The 19,787-nt window shown below is 37.2% G+C and overlaps 1 protein-coding gene across 10 annotated transcripts in view; it reads left to right on the top strand.

The window, feature by feature from the left end:
• The first annotated feature begins 230 nt into the window (after nt 1-230).
• The window catches only part of LOC147391166 (tRNA-specific adenosine deaminase TAD2-like), a 58,707-nt gene continuing 39,150 nt past the window's right edge, over nt 231-19,787 (top strand). For 3 of the 10 annotated variants that reach the window (XR_015182586.1, XR_015182585.1, XR_015182592.1), the window contains exons 1-3: nt 16,023-16,384; nt 16,686-16,781; nt 18,283-18,367. The gene's annotated coding sequence lies outside the window, so the exon portion shown is untranslated. Of the gene's footprint in view, nt 341-16,021; nt 16,385-16,685; nt 16,782-18,282; nt 18,368-19,787 lie in introns of those variants that run through there. The other 7 variants (XR_015182588.1, XR_015182587.1, XM_086457619.1 and 4 more) reach the window with 4 other exon arrangements.

Raw genomic sequence — 19,787 nt, forward strand, 5'->3', positions numbered from 1 at the left:
TTTTAGTTAGGTTTTACTGTCACACTATAAATATTGTCTATCGATTCACTCAGTTGATGCGAGGATTTTGGAAGTCTTTTTTCCCTACATGATCAAGAGTTATACTCTCTCTCTCTCTCTCTCTCTCTCTCTCTCTCTCTCTCTCTCTCTCAACTCTCAACTCTATGATCAGACGATCAAACTTGAGAGTCGTGCCCACTACTCGATCAAGAGTTTCCTCAAAGATCGCCATTCTTTAGGTATGTTTTCTTCTAGGGTTGCTTCCATGATTTATACATTTTAACATTCATTCAAATCTTCAGAACAATGGGAAAATTAGAGATTTTTTGCAAGGGTTAAGGTGAGGTTGAAAACAATGGCCTGTTTTTCACATCTCCCATAGAAGCTTTCCTTCAATAGTTTACAATCATATTAGAGTTTCATAATTTAAGAACAAAGTATTGGATTGATATTCTATTTCATTCCTCTATCATTTTAGGGTTTCATTCGATTTTAATTCTTTTGATCGTATTGAGCTCTTGCAGTTTTTATCTCTCCCTCTCTCTCTCGCGTTGTGTCTTCTATTGTTCATCTTTTGATTTCTCTATATAAAGCTTCGATGAGTCTCTTGCATTGCTGAATGCATGTTCTGTTTTAAATTTGGACTAAAATTCAAAATTTTTGGTGTTCTGTAATTTTTATGTTTCTGCAAATGAAATTGTCCCTTTTATCTTTTTAGGATTTTGTTGTAGTTGAAGAAAAGTGTTTTTATGTTGTTTTTTTTTCCCATTTATTTTCTTTTGTTATTTGATTAACTCTCTCTCTCTCTCTCCAGACCTTCAAATCTGAGACAACTCTCTCATAGATCGTATAGCTCTGTTTACAAGTTATTGCTTCTCATTCCCATCTATTCTTATTTTTCTGAATGAATGGGAGGTATTGACTTGTTGTTTTTAGAATCAATTTTGTTTTTCTTTGGGTTGTGGTTTGGTTGTCCAAATGGTTCAATGTTGTTGGGAAAATCTATATATCGATTAGTAACCTACTAGTATGAAACTGTTGTTGTGCACTTTACTGTAATTCCAATTCAATTGTCTAGAAAAATTAGGGCTATAAGGATGGCTACAATAAAAGGTCACTGGAGTTTACCGGATGTTTTTTGCATATCCAATTTTATTGTCATAAAACTTTGCTTAGCCTTCTTTTTCCCTTTTATAATTAGTGCATGAGCTCATGTGTTATATGATTGTTATAAGCTATTTTCCTATTGGAAATGAATGTACTTCGTGATTCATTTCTAACGCTATTCAAAATGTTTCTTAGCTGGTTCATGATGACTGTAAAAATAATTTTACAGCCCAAATTGCATAGGCCTATGGGTTTGAATTGTTCCATTGATTCTAGGTGACTAATATTTGATTCTTAAAACTTTTCCTTGGAGTAGAACTGTGGTGAGGTTGACCCCAAGATCTGCAACTATGAAAAAATCAATGTATGTATATGGGTCTTGTTCGGCATACAATGTTAAGGAGAAAACACTTTTTTCCTATATGGGCTAGAAGTTTCGGAATGGGCTGATTTTTCATGAGGATGATCTGTAATCTGGAACTTCTAATCCCGTCAAAAGTGGTTTAGAGTTGGGGACCATTGATTTTTTACCTTTATTTTGTAAATCACTTTTGATGGGGTTAGAAGTTTTAGATTGGATTGACACCATAGAGAGATCATCCTTACAAAAAATCAGCCAAATCCAAAACTTTTAACTTGTATTGGACAAATTTTGTTTCCCAACGTTGTCTGCCGAACGCCACACTATATATATATATATATGGGTGAAAGCGCCCTCGATCCGCGGGGTGCGCGGATCCGCTTTTGACCCTTGAGGTTTGGGAGTCGCCACCTAGTTATTACGGTCTAGGAACCGATCAATGACTCTAAACGGATAAAAACTAATCTAAAACCAAAAAAAAAACTGAGTTCGGGGATCATGTTACGGGATTGGAAGGTGTTAGGCACCAACCCCGCCCGGCCAAAGCCGGTCTCTACTAAATTCCCAAGCAAATTACATTGCTAAAACCTAGATAAAAAATAAATAAAAAAAAAATACCTTTCCGATGCAAGGACTTTGTTCCCTCAGATCTGACAAAAAGAGCTCCTTGTACCGTGCTCCCTTGCTTCGTTCTGTTTCCGGATTTGTCTTTGGATCTCCGAGGCAAGGGATCTCCTTGTTTTTGAATCTGAACTCTTCAAATTCGTTGCGGATTTGGGGGTGTTTTTAGAAGGCTTTTGGGTGTTTTCTAGACTAAAATTAAAGGGGGGATGTTAGCTAAGGAGTTGGGGCTTCAAAACTAGGGTTTATGGGGGGCTAGGGGAGCTTCTAGACCTACTTCTCCTAGGGTTTATGATTTTATACGAAAATAGGGTGTGAGCACCTCTATTTATAGATGTTTTTTAGGGTTGATTTGGATAGAGTTATTGTTTAATTAGAGATCTTTTAATTAGAGTTGTGTTTTAGTTTAACTTGTTTTAGGTAGAATTGTGTTTTAATTAGAATTGTTTTAGGTAGAATTGTGTTTTAATTCAAATTGTTTTAGGTAGAATTGTTTTTAAGTTAGAACTCTATTAGATAGAGTTATTAATCAATTATAATTCTATTATGACTTTTGGTCTTATTTGATTGACTTTTAATGTTTTGACTTTGGTCTTAATTGATTGACTTTTAATATCTTGACTTTAGTCTTGCTTAATTGACTTTAATTTTGACTTCAGTCTTGCTTGATTGACTTTAATACCTTGACCTTAGTCTTGCTTGATTTACTTTAATTTTTGGAGAAGGCCCCTCCATTATTTCTTTAATTCTTTGGACCCCCAAATGGAGGGGTCCTTAAAGAAATATCCCACGAACCCTCAACAATTTTGCCTGAGAGTCCGATTAATCGATTTTTTAGGCTCAAAATTTTAAATTAATTTCATTAATGTTTAAATTTAATTATTTAATGTTTTATTTATTAATTTCGAATTTTTTAATTATAAAAATTATGAAATTACCGTTTTGCCCCCGGAGAGGACTTTTCACGTTTTAAGTCAGTTTTTAATGTTTTAGGATGTTTTAGAATCGTTTTTTCGTAAGGAATTCAATGAGAATGTTGGTTTGTGTCATTTATGAAAATTTTTATGTGAAATGATTGTGAACTTTATGAGGGGCATTTTCGTAATTTTGTCAAATTCTGTTAAAATTGGTGAAATGATTTATTTGGTTCCGATTTGTCATTTTATATGTTCGAATGGGTTTTCCTAAGCGTAACGTAGGCTCTAGGGTTGTTTTGAGGTTAGGGGTATTTTGATAATTTAATCATTTTTAGTGATTTTTATCGTGAAGCTTCTTTTTGGTCTACAAGATGATGATTTCTATGTTTCTGGGGTCGTATTTTCCTAGCGTTGCGTGGTTTCTAAGGTTTTGTCAATTCGAGATACCTCATCCGGATTTCTGAAACACATCTGGTAACAAAATCAAGTAATGGAATACACATCCATCATTGGGAATCCTTGCGATCGGGTTGACGAGTTGATTAATCAGGCGGATGCAAAAATGGGGTGTCTACAATGGGTAGCGTTCAATGGCAAACTTTTTGGCAAAACATTTTTCAAAACATGAGTTAAAAGTTTTGGAATGGGCTGATTTTTCGTGAAGATGATCTCTACGGTGAGGAGATCATCCTCACCAAAAATCAGCCCATTCCAAAACTTCTAACCCATGTTTACAAGCTGAAAAATCGTGGACCGTCCATTTTTTGTAAACTGTTTTTGATGGGGTTAGAAGTTTTGGAATGGGCTGATTTTTGGTGAGGATGATCTCCTCACCGTAGAGATCATCCTCACAAAAAATCAGCCCATTCCAAAACCTCTAACTCATGTTTTGAAAAATGTTTTGCCAAAAAGTTGGCCCTTGAAAAAATATATATATATATAAATAAGGAGAGGAAACTATAGAAGCAAAAAATTCGCTTCGCCACAAGGACACCTTGGCTACTCACTCTAATTGCTCCTTGTTGGGGGGGGGGCACTAGAACCTCTCCGACGCTCAAGTCAGTTCGAGTAAAAAAAGTGGTAAGAGTAAGCTTTGGTGAAGAATATGCATGCCTTTTGATTTTGTTGGCCCCCTTTTTATAGAGAATTTGGAGCATCTTCCTTCTATGATTTGATGTTACCCTTTTTAGAAGTTGTAGGCTCCTTTATAGGAACTTTCTGTTGATGGGATATTCTACCAACAACTTGTTCATTGCAATATTCTTTCCATTATGGGCACTATACCCTTGTTTTTCTGGGATTTGGATTGACCAAAATCCCTTACCTTTCCTGATTTGATCCCCCAGCCTTCTGACTTTGGCACCTTACTAAGCTCGAGCTTTTGACATGATGGTGAAACATGGTAGTTTGTGATACAACCTCTGACCAACCTCTGAGCTTCACCCTTGGGGGCTATCTTTTGACATGATGGTGAAACATGGTAGTTTGTGATAGGTTGAGATTTTTATCCTCCACCAAAACCATCCAAAGTTGATGGGGCCCTAGTTGGTCCAAAGTGTATCAAGTAGGCTCAAGGGGTGCCTACAGGTTTCGAACGCAAAGGGTGCCTAATGGGCCAGAATTGGTTTTGGGCCCAAAGGGACTTGCCGAAGTCAAGTCAACCTTCAAGCAAATGTCAAATTGACCAAAGTCAAAATCCTATCATTTTCCAAACGTCCCTACCTTCTAGAGGCTTCAAACCCAAGGGTAGGTTAAACAATTTGTAATACACGATCTAAGGGTATGTTTAATTACCCATGGCAAATGAGTGGGAAATACTTTTTATCCATGTAAAATGAAATCTTTCTTTGTTTGATTGCTCACTCTTTATAGAAAATTCAATTCATGCCTAGCTAAAAGTCCACCCTTGGTCAGATTTCATTTTCCCACCTAGCGTCATAGGAAAACGACATATATCCAGCCTCATGACAGCCCCAATTTCTCATTCTCTTTTTTTTTTTTTTCTATGTACGAAGCTTTCTTCACCTCTTTATCTCTCTGTTACGCCTCAACATCCTAACACGCATCCTAATGATCAAGTATTAGAATCTCGAGCTATGAGATATTTCCCATACAATGATAAACATATATAATAGCACTATTTCTAATATATTACAGCGGAATCATAACTAAATATGATACATAAACAAAACCAAAGTTCTATTTAACAACTCCCTTTATTTATATATAACAGAAGGAAATATTGACACGTACTACCAAAAATATACTAATATGCTCAACATATATCAACCCACTCTATCTATTGAAGCTCACAACACAAAAACCTATTGATTTCCAAATTGCAACATCCTAAAGCTAATCAATGATATTGAGACTGTAGGCATCAAAATTTTGACGGGGCTTTTACAAATTTTTGGTAAATAAAACAAAGTCCCAAAAAGTTTGTAAAAATTTTAACCCTCTTTGAAGAACAGGAGTATCGCGATTGTAAAAATTCTGATTAGAAGGATGGCAATGTGTAACAGGTCGCGACAATGATCCGAGGTATTGTCGTTATCACAGGGTGATTAGTCACCCAATTGAAAAATGTTTCGTCTTCAAGGAGAAAATCATGGATTTGACACGTCAAGGGAAAATTGAACTTGACTGTGCTGAAAATGTTGCTACTTCCAACATGACATCTGTTACATTTGGATCTTTTGATCCAATATTCTTGGTAAGTCAGTATGCAACGCAGATTTCATCTTCTCAAATCCCAAAAGTTCTACCTCAACCATCACAACTCATATCCGTACATTCCGATGTTGAAAAGGCCCATCCCACGCAAGGGGCAAGGCCAAATCAAAGAAAAATCATCACATTTCCTACTTCACTTCAACAAGAACCACAATCTCATTCGGCTTCAAATTCAAAGTCGAGTATCTCACAGTCTACTTCAGTTGACGACGAAGGGTGGACGGTTGTCACTCGTCGAAAAAGACATCCTACATACGAGTCGACTCTTTCTACTCCAAAGCCAAAGAGAAATAGAAGAAAGTCAAAACCAAGTACAGGGTCAAAGAAAAGAAAGAAAGCAACAAAGAAGAAGGCTTTCCGAGTTCCGCCTGCAAACCCCGGAGACATCCTTCAGCAACCTCCTCGTGTGCCAGTCACACTTCTAGAATTCTTACCCAAGAAGCTCTTAAAGGAAGTCAGCACGGTTTCATGTCATCAAGTAGAAGCAGAAGTGCTAAAAGATGATGTCGGTGATAGGTCCGAAGAACATCCTACTACTTCCAATAATAGAGATCAAAGACTTGAGAAAGACAATAACACTTTGAAAATAGAAGATTCGCAAGTCGATTTGGATTTATCCAGTAAATTCCAAAAAGTTCAGCTTACTTCAAAGGAAAGCTCGACTAATTCAAAACAGGAAGTTCAATCTGACATAAATCCACGACAAGACAGTATGTGTACGGCCATAATTACCTTTACTGATGAGGATCTCCAATTGGGATCTCGACCTCACAATAGGCCGCTTTATGTCACAGGTTATGTGAGGGAGAATAAAGTTCAAAGAATTCTCCTAGATTGTGGTTCTGCGGTGAATATCATGCCAATTCGTACCATGAAACAAGTTGGGATCTCGTCGGATTAACTTGTTCGCAGTAATTTGATGATCCAAGGCTTCAACTTGGGTGGTCAAAGAGCTATCAGCATGATAAGAGTCAAGCTTTCAATCGCAGATTTGGAGTCAACAGCGCTCTTCCACATGATTGATTGTAAAACTTCATATCACTTGCTCCTCAGCACGAGCCTAAACTGTTTGACATTGCTCCTCAATACGAGCCTAAACTATTTGACATTGCTCCCCAGAACAAGCCTAAACTATTTGACAATGCTCCTCGGCACGAGCCTAACCTGTTTAGCAATGCTCATTATCGTACAAGTTTGAACTACATGATACTCCTGACCCGCATGAGTTAAAACTGTGAATGGTCCAAAAAAAAAAAAATTGAGCTCGCTAGATTGAAAATCCGAGAGGGCGGTCTAGGCAAAACTTAGAGCATTATCCATTTGAACTACGTTATGGTTTGATCCCGTTTTTGGGTACGTAGGCAGCCTGTAAAGTTACTTCAAGTTCAACCACATCAACAAAAGAAAAAAATATATATACTCGTATAAGGAAATATGGGAATTTTATTAATTTCAAATGAAATAAATAATGTTATAATTTCCTAAGTCCTATACAGTAAAAAATAAATAAATAAATAAATAAGTGAAAAAAATAAATAAATAAATAAACTTAATATAAAGAAGAAGGTTCCAAAACTTCTTCTTCAAAGACTCTCTCTTGGCTTCGCAAGCAACTATTTCATCATCATCAATGATTGGAGCATTAGATAAGCGAGTACACTCCGCTTCAACAGTAAGTAGAGCCTCCTCCTCTTCCTGAACTTGAGTATTAAGGTATTCTTTAGAAGCAGCGACTTGTGGTAACATTTCTCTGATCTGAGTCAACTCGATTTCTATCTCAACTTTTTGTTTAGTCAGTTCAACTTCTTTATCTTTAACTTCAGTCAATTGCGTACGTAAACTATCCACTGATTGACGTTTTAGCTGAGCTTCCTAATCTAAGACAGATAGCTGAAGATCCCTATCATCTACTGACAAAGATGATAACGTTTTCTCTCGTCTTGAAAGATACGCTTCTACTCCAGTTATAAGCAATTCGAAGAAGTTAGCAAAAGGCATAGGATCAGTTCTGAAAGCATTCTTGAGAGAAGAAATGATGGTAGGCATATGAAGTGATTGTCATTCTCTTAGGTTGGAAAAGCCAATAATGAGCATCAACTCAACTCTAGATCGAAGAAATTCATCACAAGCTCTATGTAATGCTTGTTGAACGCATAAGTCGATGTCACTATCATGTAAAGAAGCTTGTCGAGTTTGGGTAGAAACAGTAAGCATTCCACGTGACTTCGGAATAATCACAGATGAATCAACCAACTTATTAGAAGTAGGTAAAGCCAATGCGGTAGGAGCCGTATGTGTAGTTGAAGTTGATGAAGTGCCATGGGAATTTTGACGAGGACATAAAGAAACCTCGTCCCCATCACTCTTTGAGGGGTCTTCAGTATCAACCAATTTCGAAAGCCCTCTACTAAGATGACTGACATTCAAAACATCTCCCATACCCGAGAAGGCAATGAGGATTGGAAAATCTTCTGAGGTGAACAAATCGGCAATGGAATGTATATTGATTGATGATTCTGCGAGAACAATTAAATCATAAAAGATTATACAAAAAAAGCATGGAATTTCTACGAAAGGAAAAAAAGTGTGTAAAATTACCTTTCCTAGGAGACAAATCATTCTCAGCTTCAACTGCTTGATCATCTAGAGTCATACTCATATCTTTAGGCTCAATATGAGCAACAGGCTTTAAAGAATCCACAAGACTTGATCTTTGAACAGCTTGTTCTACATCTACCCCAACAATGTTGGCCTGTTCCGTCTGAGTAGTCACTGGCGTTGATAGTATTCTTTTGAAACGCAATTTCAATCTAGACTCCATAATGACATTTTGCGTATCATCAATGCGTATGTGTTCTATTCTTCTTTTTCGAGAAGGTTTTTGCGTAGCAAGCAAAATATGACGTGCTTCACGATCTTCAAATCCTTTTCTTTCATCAAAATTAAAGTTCAGAAAGGAGACGCTATCTTCAAGAAGACAGAAATCAAGGGCATCCAAGTGAGGTAGTACATCTTGAACCCACCAATCCCTATAACTCTTATCAAATTGTCGGTTCAAGTCTTGTACTTTTGGAGGAATAAAAAAGTTGACTCGACTTTTGGTCGGAGTCAAAAACAACCATAAACTGTATAGCTCTATCCCATCTACAGATCTTGTGAAAGGAATTGGAGTTCCGGGGATACGTTGACGAAAGCCTTGTTGACGAATAAACCTGTGAGGGCTATACATTTCCACTTCGCAAACATCACCATATCGAAACATAACAAATCCAGGACGACAACTTATCATGAAAGCTTGAACTTCAGAAGGATCATCACCATCATCAGTCCGTATTCTTCTATGACCTTTTGGTTGCCAAATCTCCTCAGGATGCCATTTAAAATCACTAGGATTCATGGTGATAATTAGATTCCTTGCATTCTTAGCACTATCTTCCCAATAAAAGTAAGAGTTGGAAACACCAGCTGTGTGAACCAAATACGGAGTCCAAAGTCAGCGTCAATGCTGCCAAATACTCCCCGAGGAAAATGAAGTCCAACCCACCCAAATAAGTAATGAAGGGGACAATAACTCGTGGAAGCACCTACAACTTTCTGTGTTTTCATACCCCAATAGGTCTGAGTTAGACCTTTGTACAAACAACACAGAAGTGGAGGTACCAAGCTGAACGTAGTACCCCAGGCCATCAATGTTGCTACCTTGAAAGTGCCTAAACGAATAAGATCACCATTTTCATAAGGGAGAACAAAACGACACAACCACAATGAGAGGTATGCAGCTGTCATAGTTTCATCTTCAACATTCTGATTCACAAGAAAATCAAGTCTGATAAATGGATTTTCTCCCTCTTTACGACCTCCTTTAGCCAAAGTAACTCGAGAGGAAAAAGGTCTTCGTAATTTTATTCTGGGATGCTGACAGCCACTGCAGTCAAAATAAAATGATTTTGCCATTTCCTTATACTTTACCGTCAGACGAGGATTAGAAATCCGATCAGCCTTGGTGTACCAAAAATCAAGTCATTCACTATGGCTAACACAGTTGCTCCCCTTTTCAAAAATTAGTAAAGCATACGCCTTGAACAGATATTGGCAAGAAAGAGGAAGACCTAGAAAAACAGTTGTAACCCATGAGTTCATCAAAACTAGGAACCACCTCTTCATAATACTCATCCGTGATAGAAAGCTCACAAATCTTCTGCATTTCCCATAAAGAAATGCCAACTTCCCCACGATCCGTAACAAAAGTGTTAGTCTCGGGACACCAAAACTCACATAAAGCTCGATACATGTCATTAAGACGACTATACTCCTTACTAGCTGCAAATATAGCTTCACTAAGGGAAACTATCGACTTTCTGCTCTGTAGTTTATGGCTCACATCCAAGCTCCAGTCCCAAAAATCACTAAGATATCGAATGTCGCCTCGAGATTCAATATCTGAACCCCATCGAGTAAAATGTTGCATGATTTTCTGTGCCAAAACAGCCTGTGAACAATTACGAGTTTGGTCATGATGTGGAGGATGACATAAAGATGGCTGACGCTCTGTATCAGTCAGCTGTTGGAGGATACTCACTTAATGCTGTCATATCAAGTGATGTGTCCCTTTCTGTATCCTGCACCTTTAAAGGACCAGTCATCAGTGTGTGCATAACAAGCTTCAGCTCCACAGATGAAATGTTCCCTCTTCTTGAACGATCGACTATCATAACATGGGAAAAACAAAGCCATTTTCCCTTTTGAGAAGGATCTGCAGAATCATCTACCCAACCTTCACGCGGTAAATTCCGTTTAGAACAGTTCTTATTCTTTAAACCTTTGGAAAGAATGTCTCTAGCCATCTCTATAAAAAAAAAGGGAGACCAAATACACTTATTAAAAAAAAAAGTAACATGTCACGTTAAGTATTAGGGTCACATTGAGTAGAGATACATAAGAGTATGAATAAAAAAAAAGAAATCATCATGCTCAATAATGTTCTGGTTTTAAAGATTGACCAACTGGCTGGACAAATGATTCGTCGCATGGTTTTTTCTAACCAGTTGACGTTGTGATGTTGTTAACCAGTTGACGTTTGTTAGCTAATTGACGTTGTCCACTCCTAAGCACTACTGATGAACAGTTGCTTTAGAGGTTAGTCAACTAGCTGGACAAATAGTTCGTCGCATGGATCTTCTACGTGCATACAGCTTGCGTACCGCGATTATTTTAGCCAGTTGACGTTTGTCAGCAAGTTGACGTCATCCACTCCTAAGCGTTATTGATAAACAGTTGCTTTAGAGGTTAATCAACTAGCTGAACAAATAGTTCGTCGCATGGATCTTCTACGTGCATAAAGCTTACGTACCACGATTCTTTTAGCCAGTTGACGTTTGTCAGCCAGATGACGTCATCCACTCCTAAGCGTTACTGATAAACAGTTGCTTTAGAGGTTAGTCAACTAGCTGGACAAATAGTTCGTCGCATGGATCTTCTACTGCATAAAGCTTACGTACTGCGATTCTTTTAACCAGTTGACGTTTGTCAACCAGATGACATCATCCACTCTTAAGCATTACTGATAAACAGTTGCTTTAGAAAGTTAGTCAACTAGCTGGACAAATAGTTCGTCGCATGGATCTTCTACGTGCATAAAGCTTGCGTACCGTGATTCTTTTAGCCAATTAACGTTTGTCAACCTGTTGACGTCATCCACTTCTAAGCATTACTGATAAATAGTTACTTCAGAAAGTTAGTCAACTAGCTGGACAAATAGTTCGTCGCATGGATCTTCTATGTGCATACAGCTTGCGTACCGCGATTCTTTTAGCCAGTTGACGTCATCCACTCCTAAGCGTTACTAATAAACAGTTGCTTTAGAGGTTAGTCAACTAGCTGGACAAATAGTTCATCGCATGGATCTTCTACGTACATAAAGCTTACGTACCATGATTCTTTTAGCCAGTTGACGTTTGTCAGCCAGATGACGTCATCCAGTCCTAAGCATTACTGATAAACAGTTACTTTAGAAAGTTAGTCAACAGTTGCTTTAGACAGTTAGTCAACTAGCTGGACAAATAGTTCGTCGCATGGATCTTCTACGTGCATAAAGCTTGCGTACCACGATTATTTTAGCCAGTTGACGTTTGTCAGCCAGTTAACGTCATCTACTCCTAAGCATTACTAATAAACAGTTGCTTTAGAGGTTAGTCAACTAACTGGACAAATAGTTCATCGCATGAATCTTCTACATATGCAAATCTTGTGCCATTTGATTCTTTTAGTCAATTGACGTTTATCAGCCAGTTGACGTCATCCACTCCTAAGCATTACTGATATACAGTTGCTTTAGAGGTTAGTCAACTAACTGGATAAATAGTTTATCGCATGGATCTTCTACATATGCAAATCTTGTGCCATTTGATTCTTTTAGCCAGTTGACGTTTGTCAGCCAGTTGACGTCATCCACTCCTAAGCATTACTGATAAACAGTTGCTTTAGAGGTTAGTCAACTAACTGGACAAATAGCTCGTCGCATGGATCTTCTACATATGCAAATCTTGTGCCATTTGATTCTTTTAGCCAGTTGACGTTGTCACCTTATAAGCACTACTGATAAACAGTTGCACTAGAGATTGGCCAACTAGCTGGACAAATGGTTCGTCGCATGGTTCTTCTACATGTATATCGTTTATCACGCAATACTTTTAACAATTCAACATTGGCTACTGTTAAGCAGACTAACAGATAAATGTTCTAAAAGTTGACTGATAAGGGTTATAAGTTCTCAATTTCTAATTCTAGTTACAATTCATAAGTAAGGAAATGCGAAGATGACAAAGTTCAAAGAAAATATATGGGAAGAATGACTAAGATCCATACCTTCCTGTAGTTTCGAAGCTGTTGCAATTGAATCTAAAGAATCAGATCTTTGTATCAATATATTGGTAATCCTCTGTAAAAAAAAGGGAAGTTTCAATATTGATTCATTCATAAGTTCTGAAAAAAAAAAAATTCAAGTAAATCTCAACTATCCGCCTTCACCAAAATAGAGGATGGAAAGCCATCAAAACCAAAATATAAATTTTTTTTTCAGATAGCTTTTATATTAACAATGAGGTTCAATTTATGGAGTTCTGTGCTGATATCCCACACTCATACTCGCTGCCTTACAAAGATAAGAGCAACAAAGTATCAGATGTGAAATTATGTAGCTCCATGGGTGCTCGGGGAACAGAAGATCTGTTTGATGTCTCATTCGATACCATGTTCAGATATATAAAAAAAATTAGAGAATGAGAGAAGGAGTAAAGGGTACCTACAGACACGTAGCGCTCAAGAAACCAACTTGTTGCTGTAAATCCCTTCAAGAATTAACACTCCAAGAACTGGTATGTCGTTGCAAATCTCTTCAAGAATTAGCTATCGCCAGTATCAATCGTGTCCACTATTTATAAGAGATGAATCCTTTTGAAATCAGCTATCGGTGTTTGAGAAGGATTGAAAGAACCTCACCCAAACTCGTTGGATCTATTTGTAGAAGAAAGAGTTCTTCTTGGACACGATTTTGGGGGCAGAAATGTGAAGAAGAAGAGAAGAAAAGAGAGTTGAGATGAAATAGACGACCAAAATTCGTCGAAATTGACGGAAGTGGTGAAAAGAACTTCACCCAAACTCGTTGATCGGTTTGTAAAAGAAGGACTCCTTCTTGGACACGGTTGTGGGTGCAGAGATGTAAAAAAAAAAGGAAAGAAAAGAAAACAAAAGAGATGAGAGTTGTCGAATGGTTCAGATCGAAATCCACAAAACCCCCTTCTATCGCTGAAATCTGGGAACGAAGAGAAGGAGTGGAAGATTTGGATTCTAATTTGGATACAACTCATATTGGTACCCCAATGTTTTACTTCTTAGACTCCAACTCTATATTGACACCCCAAATATTAATTGATTGAAGCCCCAACCTATATTCAGTGTTATTTGCTACAGCCAAGCCCAAGACCAAATGTGGCTGTTTTAAGGTTTGGTCCATGGCTATTGGGCCTAATAACACTAAGGTGTAAGAGCAACAAATTAAAAAAAAGGGGGGCCCAATAAGATAGTTCAGTGCATTTCTGTACCACAGTAAGACCAAGACAAGTTGATTTTCTTTTTTTTAAATAATAAAAAAAATAAAAAAAAGAGGTGATTTACTTACTATTTGGATATTGTTCTTTGTGGACATCACCAATCGGATCGTGAACCTATTGCATCGCCATTGAAGTTTGTTGTCCATAAGTTATAGTTGGTAATACCTTGTGCAAATGTTGTCAACGATTCAATCTCATGCATCAATTCATTGTTTGAAGATTGTACCACCATCAATACCGATCTGGTTTTGCCTTCAATTACCATAGCAAGCTTTCATTGAAACGACATGTTAGGTATCTCAAGATTTGAAAGTACAAAATCTGAATTGACTTTGACCTTTTAAATTCTTAGTTGAAATAAATATTTTTAAATCAAAGCTATCGTGCACTGTGGGAACTCTTTTGAAGAGTTTTGGTTGAAGCTAAGGAGCAAGGGTATATTGCGTACAACAAAGAGAAGATGTTTTGTTCACATACATCTCAAACATATTAAACCTTGAGTATGCATCTCAACCACAACAGAATATGAGTTGAAGGATATTTTTGGGGGTTTGATCTTATACAACTCATATACACAAGCCTTGGGTTTTAGATATTTTGGAAGGTCTAATCCTATACAACTCAGGTGCACCAACTTTGAGTTAAGATGTTTTTGAGAGCATGATCCTATGCAACCCAAGTATACCTACAGCAAATATATGAGTTTCACTATTTTAAGGGGCCTAAAAAAAATGTGTTTCGGATCTTAGCAAAAATGCAAGGGCTCCAAACTTTGGAAGGAATCCTCTCCATTGGATTACACATGGCATTACCAAGGATGTGTTTCAGATTTTGGTAAAAATATAAAGGCTTGAAATAATTTCAAAATACCACGAGGAGAGTTCCATAAAAAAATTCGAAATGGGCTGTCCACTTCAAAATCGGACATTCTAAGTTTGAAAGATAAAGGCATTAACAAAATCAGGGGATCTTGAAGTTCCATCCGATTTGAGAAAAGAAGTACCTGAAAAAAAAAAAAAAAAAAAAAAAAAAAACAACAACGTCCGTCTCCACCAAAGTGTCCACACTCCTTACAAAATGTTCAAGGACACATTGTTGCCAACCACGCATCCGACAACATATCCTTGAGGGGGCATTTGTGGGCATCAAAATTTTAAAGAGGCCCTCATAAATTTTATAAGTCAAAATAAAGTCCTTAACCTCACAATTAGGTCCACAAGTCTAAATTGGGGATCTATTAATCGGGACGGGCTTCATATGTTTGGGTTTGGGTTTTCGTAGATAAAGCCCATGATCTAAACTAAATCAAGTGATCCACATATTAAATATTGGGCCTTATACCTAAATAAATGAGTTTGGCCCAATAATAATCCATAGAATCCTTAAATGGGATTTGGACAAATTTAGCCTTTTAAATAAATCAATTAAACCTCTTTAAGTTGGGGGTATAATTGGAAAACTAAATTATCTTTAAGTTTATAAATACAAGAGCCTCTCTCATTGAGAGGGGATCTAAATCACTTTCTCTCAGAAGACATAAGCTCTCCCTCTAGAGAAGAAGAAGCTCTCAAGCCCTCTTCCAGAGACAAAACAAAAGTTCTTCAGAGATCCAGACTCTGACTAAAAAGAAGATCAAGCATAAAGCCCTTCTCCGGAAGTCAAGAAAACCTTCTCAATCGATAAAGAGCGAAGCCCGGAGAGAAGAAAATCTACAGAAGGCTCTACAGAAGATCAAGCACAAAGCAAAGCCACCATCCAAACCAACCTTCTCAGCCAATAAAGCGCGAAGCTCGGAGTGAAGAAAAGCTACATACATCGTCACTATTTTTTTTGTACTTGACTGTTAATCAGAGGAAACACTGAGATCTATATCCACTTTTTATCAAAAAATCAATAAAATCAATAAAATCAATTGCGATTATTTTTCACGAATCTCGAGGTAGATCCGTTAGAAATTTATTGTCGACAAATTTTTAGAAGAAATTTTCAAAATTTCTCTTGTTATAAAAAATATTTTCAAAGCTTTTATTTTCTTTTTTTTTTTTTTTTTAATTTTTTTTAATTTTTTTAATTTTTTTTAGGAGTAGTAAGCGGTAGTTTTGTATACAAAACAATTGGAGTGCCGATATAAAAAGTTGGGGCGCCGATAGAACTTGTATCCAAACAAAAACCCCAATTCTCCGACTCTTTGCTCTCTTCGTTCCAGATTTCAGCAATGGGAGATTTCTGCCATGGAACTTTGTAGATCGATCAAACCATCGACTTCGGCGAACCTTGGTCGTTTAACCCTCTCAACTTCCTTTTCTTCACTTCTTCTTCATGTATCTGCCCTAGCCGCCGTGTCCAAGAAGAACAGATCCAACGAGATTTGCTGAGATTTGCTGAGATTCAAGAAGGATTCTCCTCTTATAGGTAGAGCATACGTCCGCTACCGGCGTGGTTGAGTCTCGAAGAGATTTTCAGCGACTTGGATTATCGATTCTTGCAGGGACTCGCAGCAACAAATTCTTTTCTTGAGCGTTACATGCTTATAGGTAACCTCTCTTCCTTCTCCTTCTTCTTCTTTAAAATTTTTTGTTTCTTTTTTTTTTTTGCCCAAAACAGGGGCTGCAACTTCTACCCACAAACAAATCATCTGGGCATTTGAATCTAATTCGAAATGGGTGAAACGTCTGTGGATTATAAATCGAGGATGACGTTCCATTTATGAAGAAGAAAGGATTGAGACTGGGTTCTCTTTTTTTTTTTTTTAGAATAAATTTCAAAACGGGGGCTGCGACCTCCACGTTATGGATTAAAGGTCATTGATATTGAATTCTCTGATTTCTGAAACAGAATCTTCAAATTGGTCGCAGTAGCTCTCAAGGTCTTCCTCTAATTTCATACGAAACTTTAATAGCCTCTCTCTCTGATTTCGTGATTTCAGCACTGGTTCGTCTTCTTTTTCTCTTATCTGTAATAGAGAAAATTTATTTTGATCTAAGTTCCTCGATTCTGAAGTCTGAAGCTGACGCCATAGATGAATGTATGAGTCTGTAGACTCTTGAATTTCAGCAAATTTTTTTTTTATAAATCCGAAGAAACCACGGTTATTCATGGGATAGATTGAAACATTAGAGATTTGACTTTGTGATGTGATTTCTTTGATTTCCTTTTCACTTTCCTTCCTTCATTAATGGATGTTGAGGAACAAAGATTTACAAACCTTTTGGATCGACTGGTTTTGTTAGAAATTTGTCGAACACACCAACTTTTTGTAGCAAACCAAAGGTTCACATCTATCAACAAAATAAAGTCTCTTTTGGACCCTCTTTGAAATTAGGATAGATTTGATAACTGAATTAAACTAGAAGAATCAACATTGCTGAAGCTAGTATCTTTAATTCTTTAGACTTGTCTACATTTTCATCGACCTTATTGTCATCATCACTATCGACCGCTACAAAGGCCAATCTGATCTGCCTGCTCATACAAAGGATGAATGCATTAAAGTATTAACTCACTATGCTTTCTTTGTCTTTATGAGGGAAGCACATCACTGCAAGCTTCATAAAATTCTTATTTATTTATTTATCCAAGATTCATTTTCACAAGTCTCTTGAAACTTTCATGTTCCTTTAGTGTCCATGTCTTGGAAGCAACTTCTCTCATCTCATGAAGTTTCTAACTAAAGAAAGTAGAACTCAACTCAAATTTTAGCCGAAGCCTCTCCTTGGACATGTGTTGTTGGATGCAATTTGTGGATCTCGGATGATGGCAATTCCCTACTAATTTTTTTTGTATTTCTGTTTTCAATCGGCCAAATCCGGGTATCTAACCACTTTGATGAATTATCCATCTTGGATGAACAAGTCCAGTCTGGGATGTCTACTTGAAAGCGGAAACCAACGGGAATTGCCATTCTTAAAAGATAATCACCGATAAACTTTAATATCTTTGGTCTTTTTGGAGTCAACACCTTTAAACTTTTTATCGACTCATCCGGTTTCTTCAGTAATTCAAAAGATCTGTGTTGGTTTTGGAGGGAGCGGCTCTCTTTAAAAAAAAAAAAAAAAAGACTCGATGAGTTTGATTCATTGTTTGAATCATCATAATCGAGGGAAAAGAAGATTCTTTGCCTGATTGATCAATTCAAATCAAATAATATTGAATAATTTGACAAGAAGCTTGATTCTAAAATTTTTTTTTAATGAAAACATCACATGACTACTCATGACGCAGTAACTTCTGCTGAAGCATAACAAACCCTTTTTCTTTTTCAACAGATTTGTTGAACAATATGAATAAAGTTCTTGAGCATAACCTTCTTGAATTGATTCTAATTTTGATTACTTTGCCATACTTGATTTCTTTTCTTTATTGGGTATTGCTTTTTTTTTCACGATTCAGAACTTGAGAATGAATTTCATTGGAACTTCTTTTTTCCTTACAGATCCAGGATTACCAATATATTGATACAAAGATCTGATTCTTTTTGGTCAATTGCAGCTCGACTACAGCTTCGAAACCACAGGAAGGTATGGATCTTAGTCATTCTTCCCATATATTTTCTTTGAACTTTGTCATCCTCGCATTTCCTTTCTTATGAATTGTAACCAGAATTACAAATTGAGAACTTATAATCCTTATCAGTCAACTTTTAGAACATTTATCTGTTAGTCTGTTTAACGGTGGCCAATGTTGAACTGTTAAAAGTATTGCATGATAAACAATGTACATGTAGAAGAACCATGCGACGAACCATTTGTCCAGCTAGTTGGTCAATCTCTAGCGCAATTGTTCATCAGTAGTGCTTAGGAAGTGACAACGTCAACTGGCTGACAAACGTCAACTGGCTAAAAGAATCAAATGACACAAGATTTGTATATACAGAAGATCCATGCGACGAACTATTTGTCCAACTAGTTGACTAACGTCTAAAGCAACTGTTTATCAGTAATGCTTAGGAGTGGATGACGTCAACTGGCTGACAAACGTCAACTGGCTTGCAGAATTACGGGACATAAGATTTATGCACGTAGAAGATCCATGTGACGAACTATTTGTCCAGTTAGTTGACTAACCTCTAAAGCAATTGTTTATCAATAATGCTTAGGAGTGGATGATGTCAACTGACTGACAAACGTCAACTGGCTTGCAGAATTACGGGACACAAGATTTATGCACGTAGAAGATCCATGCGACGAACTATTTGTCCAGCTAGTTGACTAACCTCTAAAGCAACTGTTTATCAATAATGCTTAGGAGTGGATGACGTCAACTGGCTGACAAACGTCAACTGGCTTGCAGAATTACGGGACACAAGATTTATGCACGTAGAAGATCCATGCGACGAACTATTTGTCCAGCTAGTTGACTAACCTTTAAAGCAACTGTTTATCAGTAACGCTTAGGAGTGGATGACGTCAACTGGTTGACAAACATTAACTGGCTAAAAGAATTGCGGTACGCAAGCTTTATGTACATAGAAGATCCATGCGACGAATTATTTGTCCAGCTAGTTGACTAACTTTCTAAAGCAACTGTTTATTAGTACTGCTTAGAAGTGGATGCCGTCAACTGGCTAACAAACGTCAACTGGCTAAAAGAATCACGGTACGCAAGCTTTATGCACATAGAAGATCCATGCGACGAACTATTTGTCCAGCTAGTTGACTAACCTCTAAAGCAACTGTTTATCAGTAACGCTTAGGAGTGGATGACGTCAACTGGCTGACAAATGTCAACTGGTTAAAAGAATCACGGTACGCAAGTTTTATGAACGTAGAAGATCCATGCGACGAACTATTTGTCCAGCTAATTGGCTAACCTCTAAAGCAACTGTTTATCAATAATGCTTAGGAGTGGATGATGCCAATTGGCTGGCAAACGTCAACCAGCATCACAATGTCAATTGGTTGACAAACGTCAACTGGTTAGAAAAAATCATGCGACGAA

Source organism: Akebia trifoliata, chromosome 11 (assembly GCF_017979445.1).
Source record: "Akebia trifoliata isolate Shusen 1 chromosome 11, ASM1797944v1, whole genome shotgun sequence".
NCBI lineage: Eukaryota > Viridiplantae > Streptophyta > Magnoliopsida > Ranunculales > Lardizabalaceae > Akebia > Akebia trifoliata.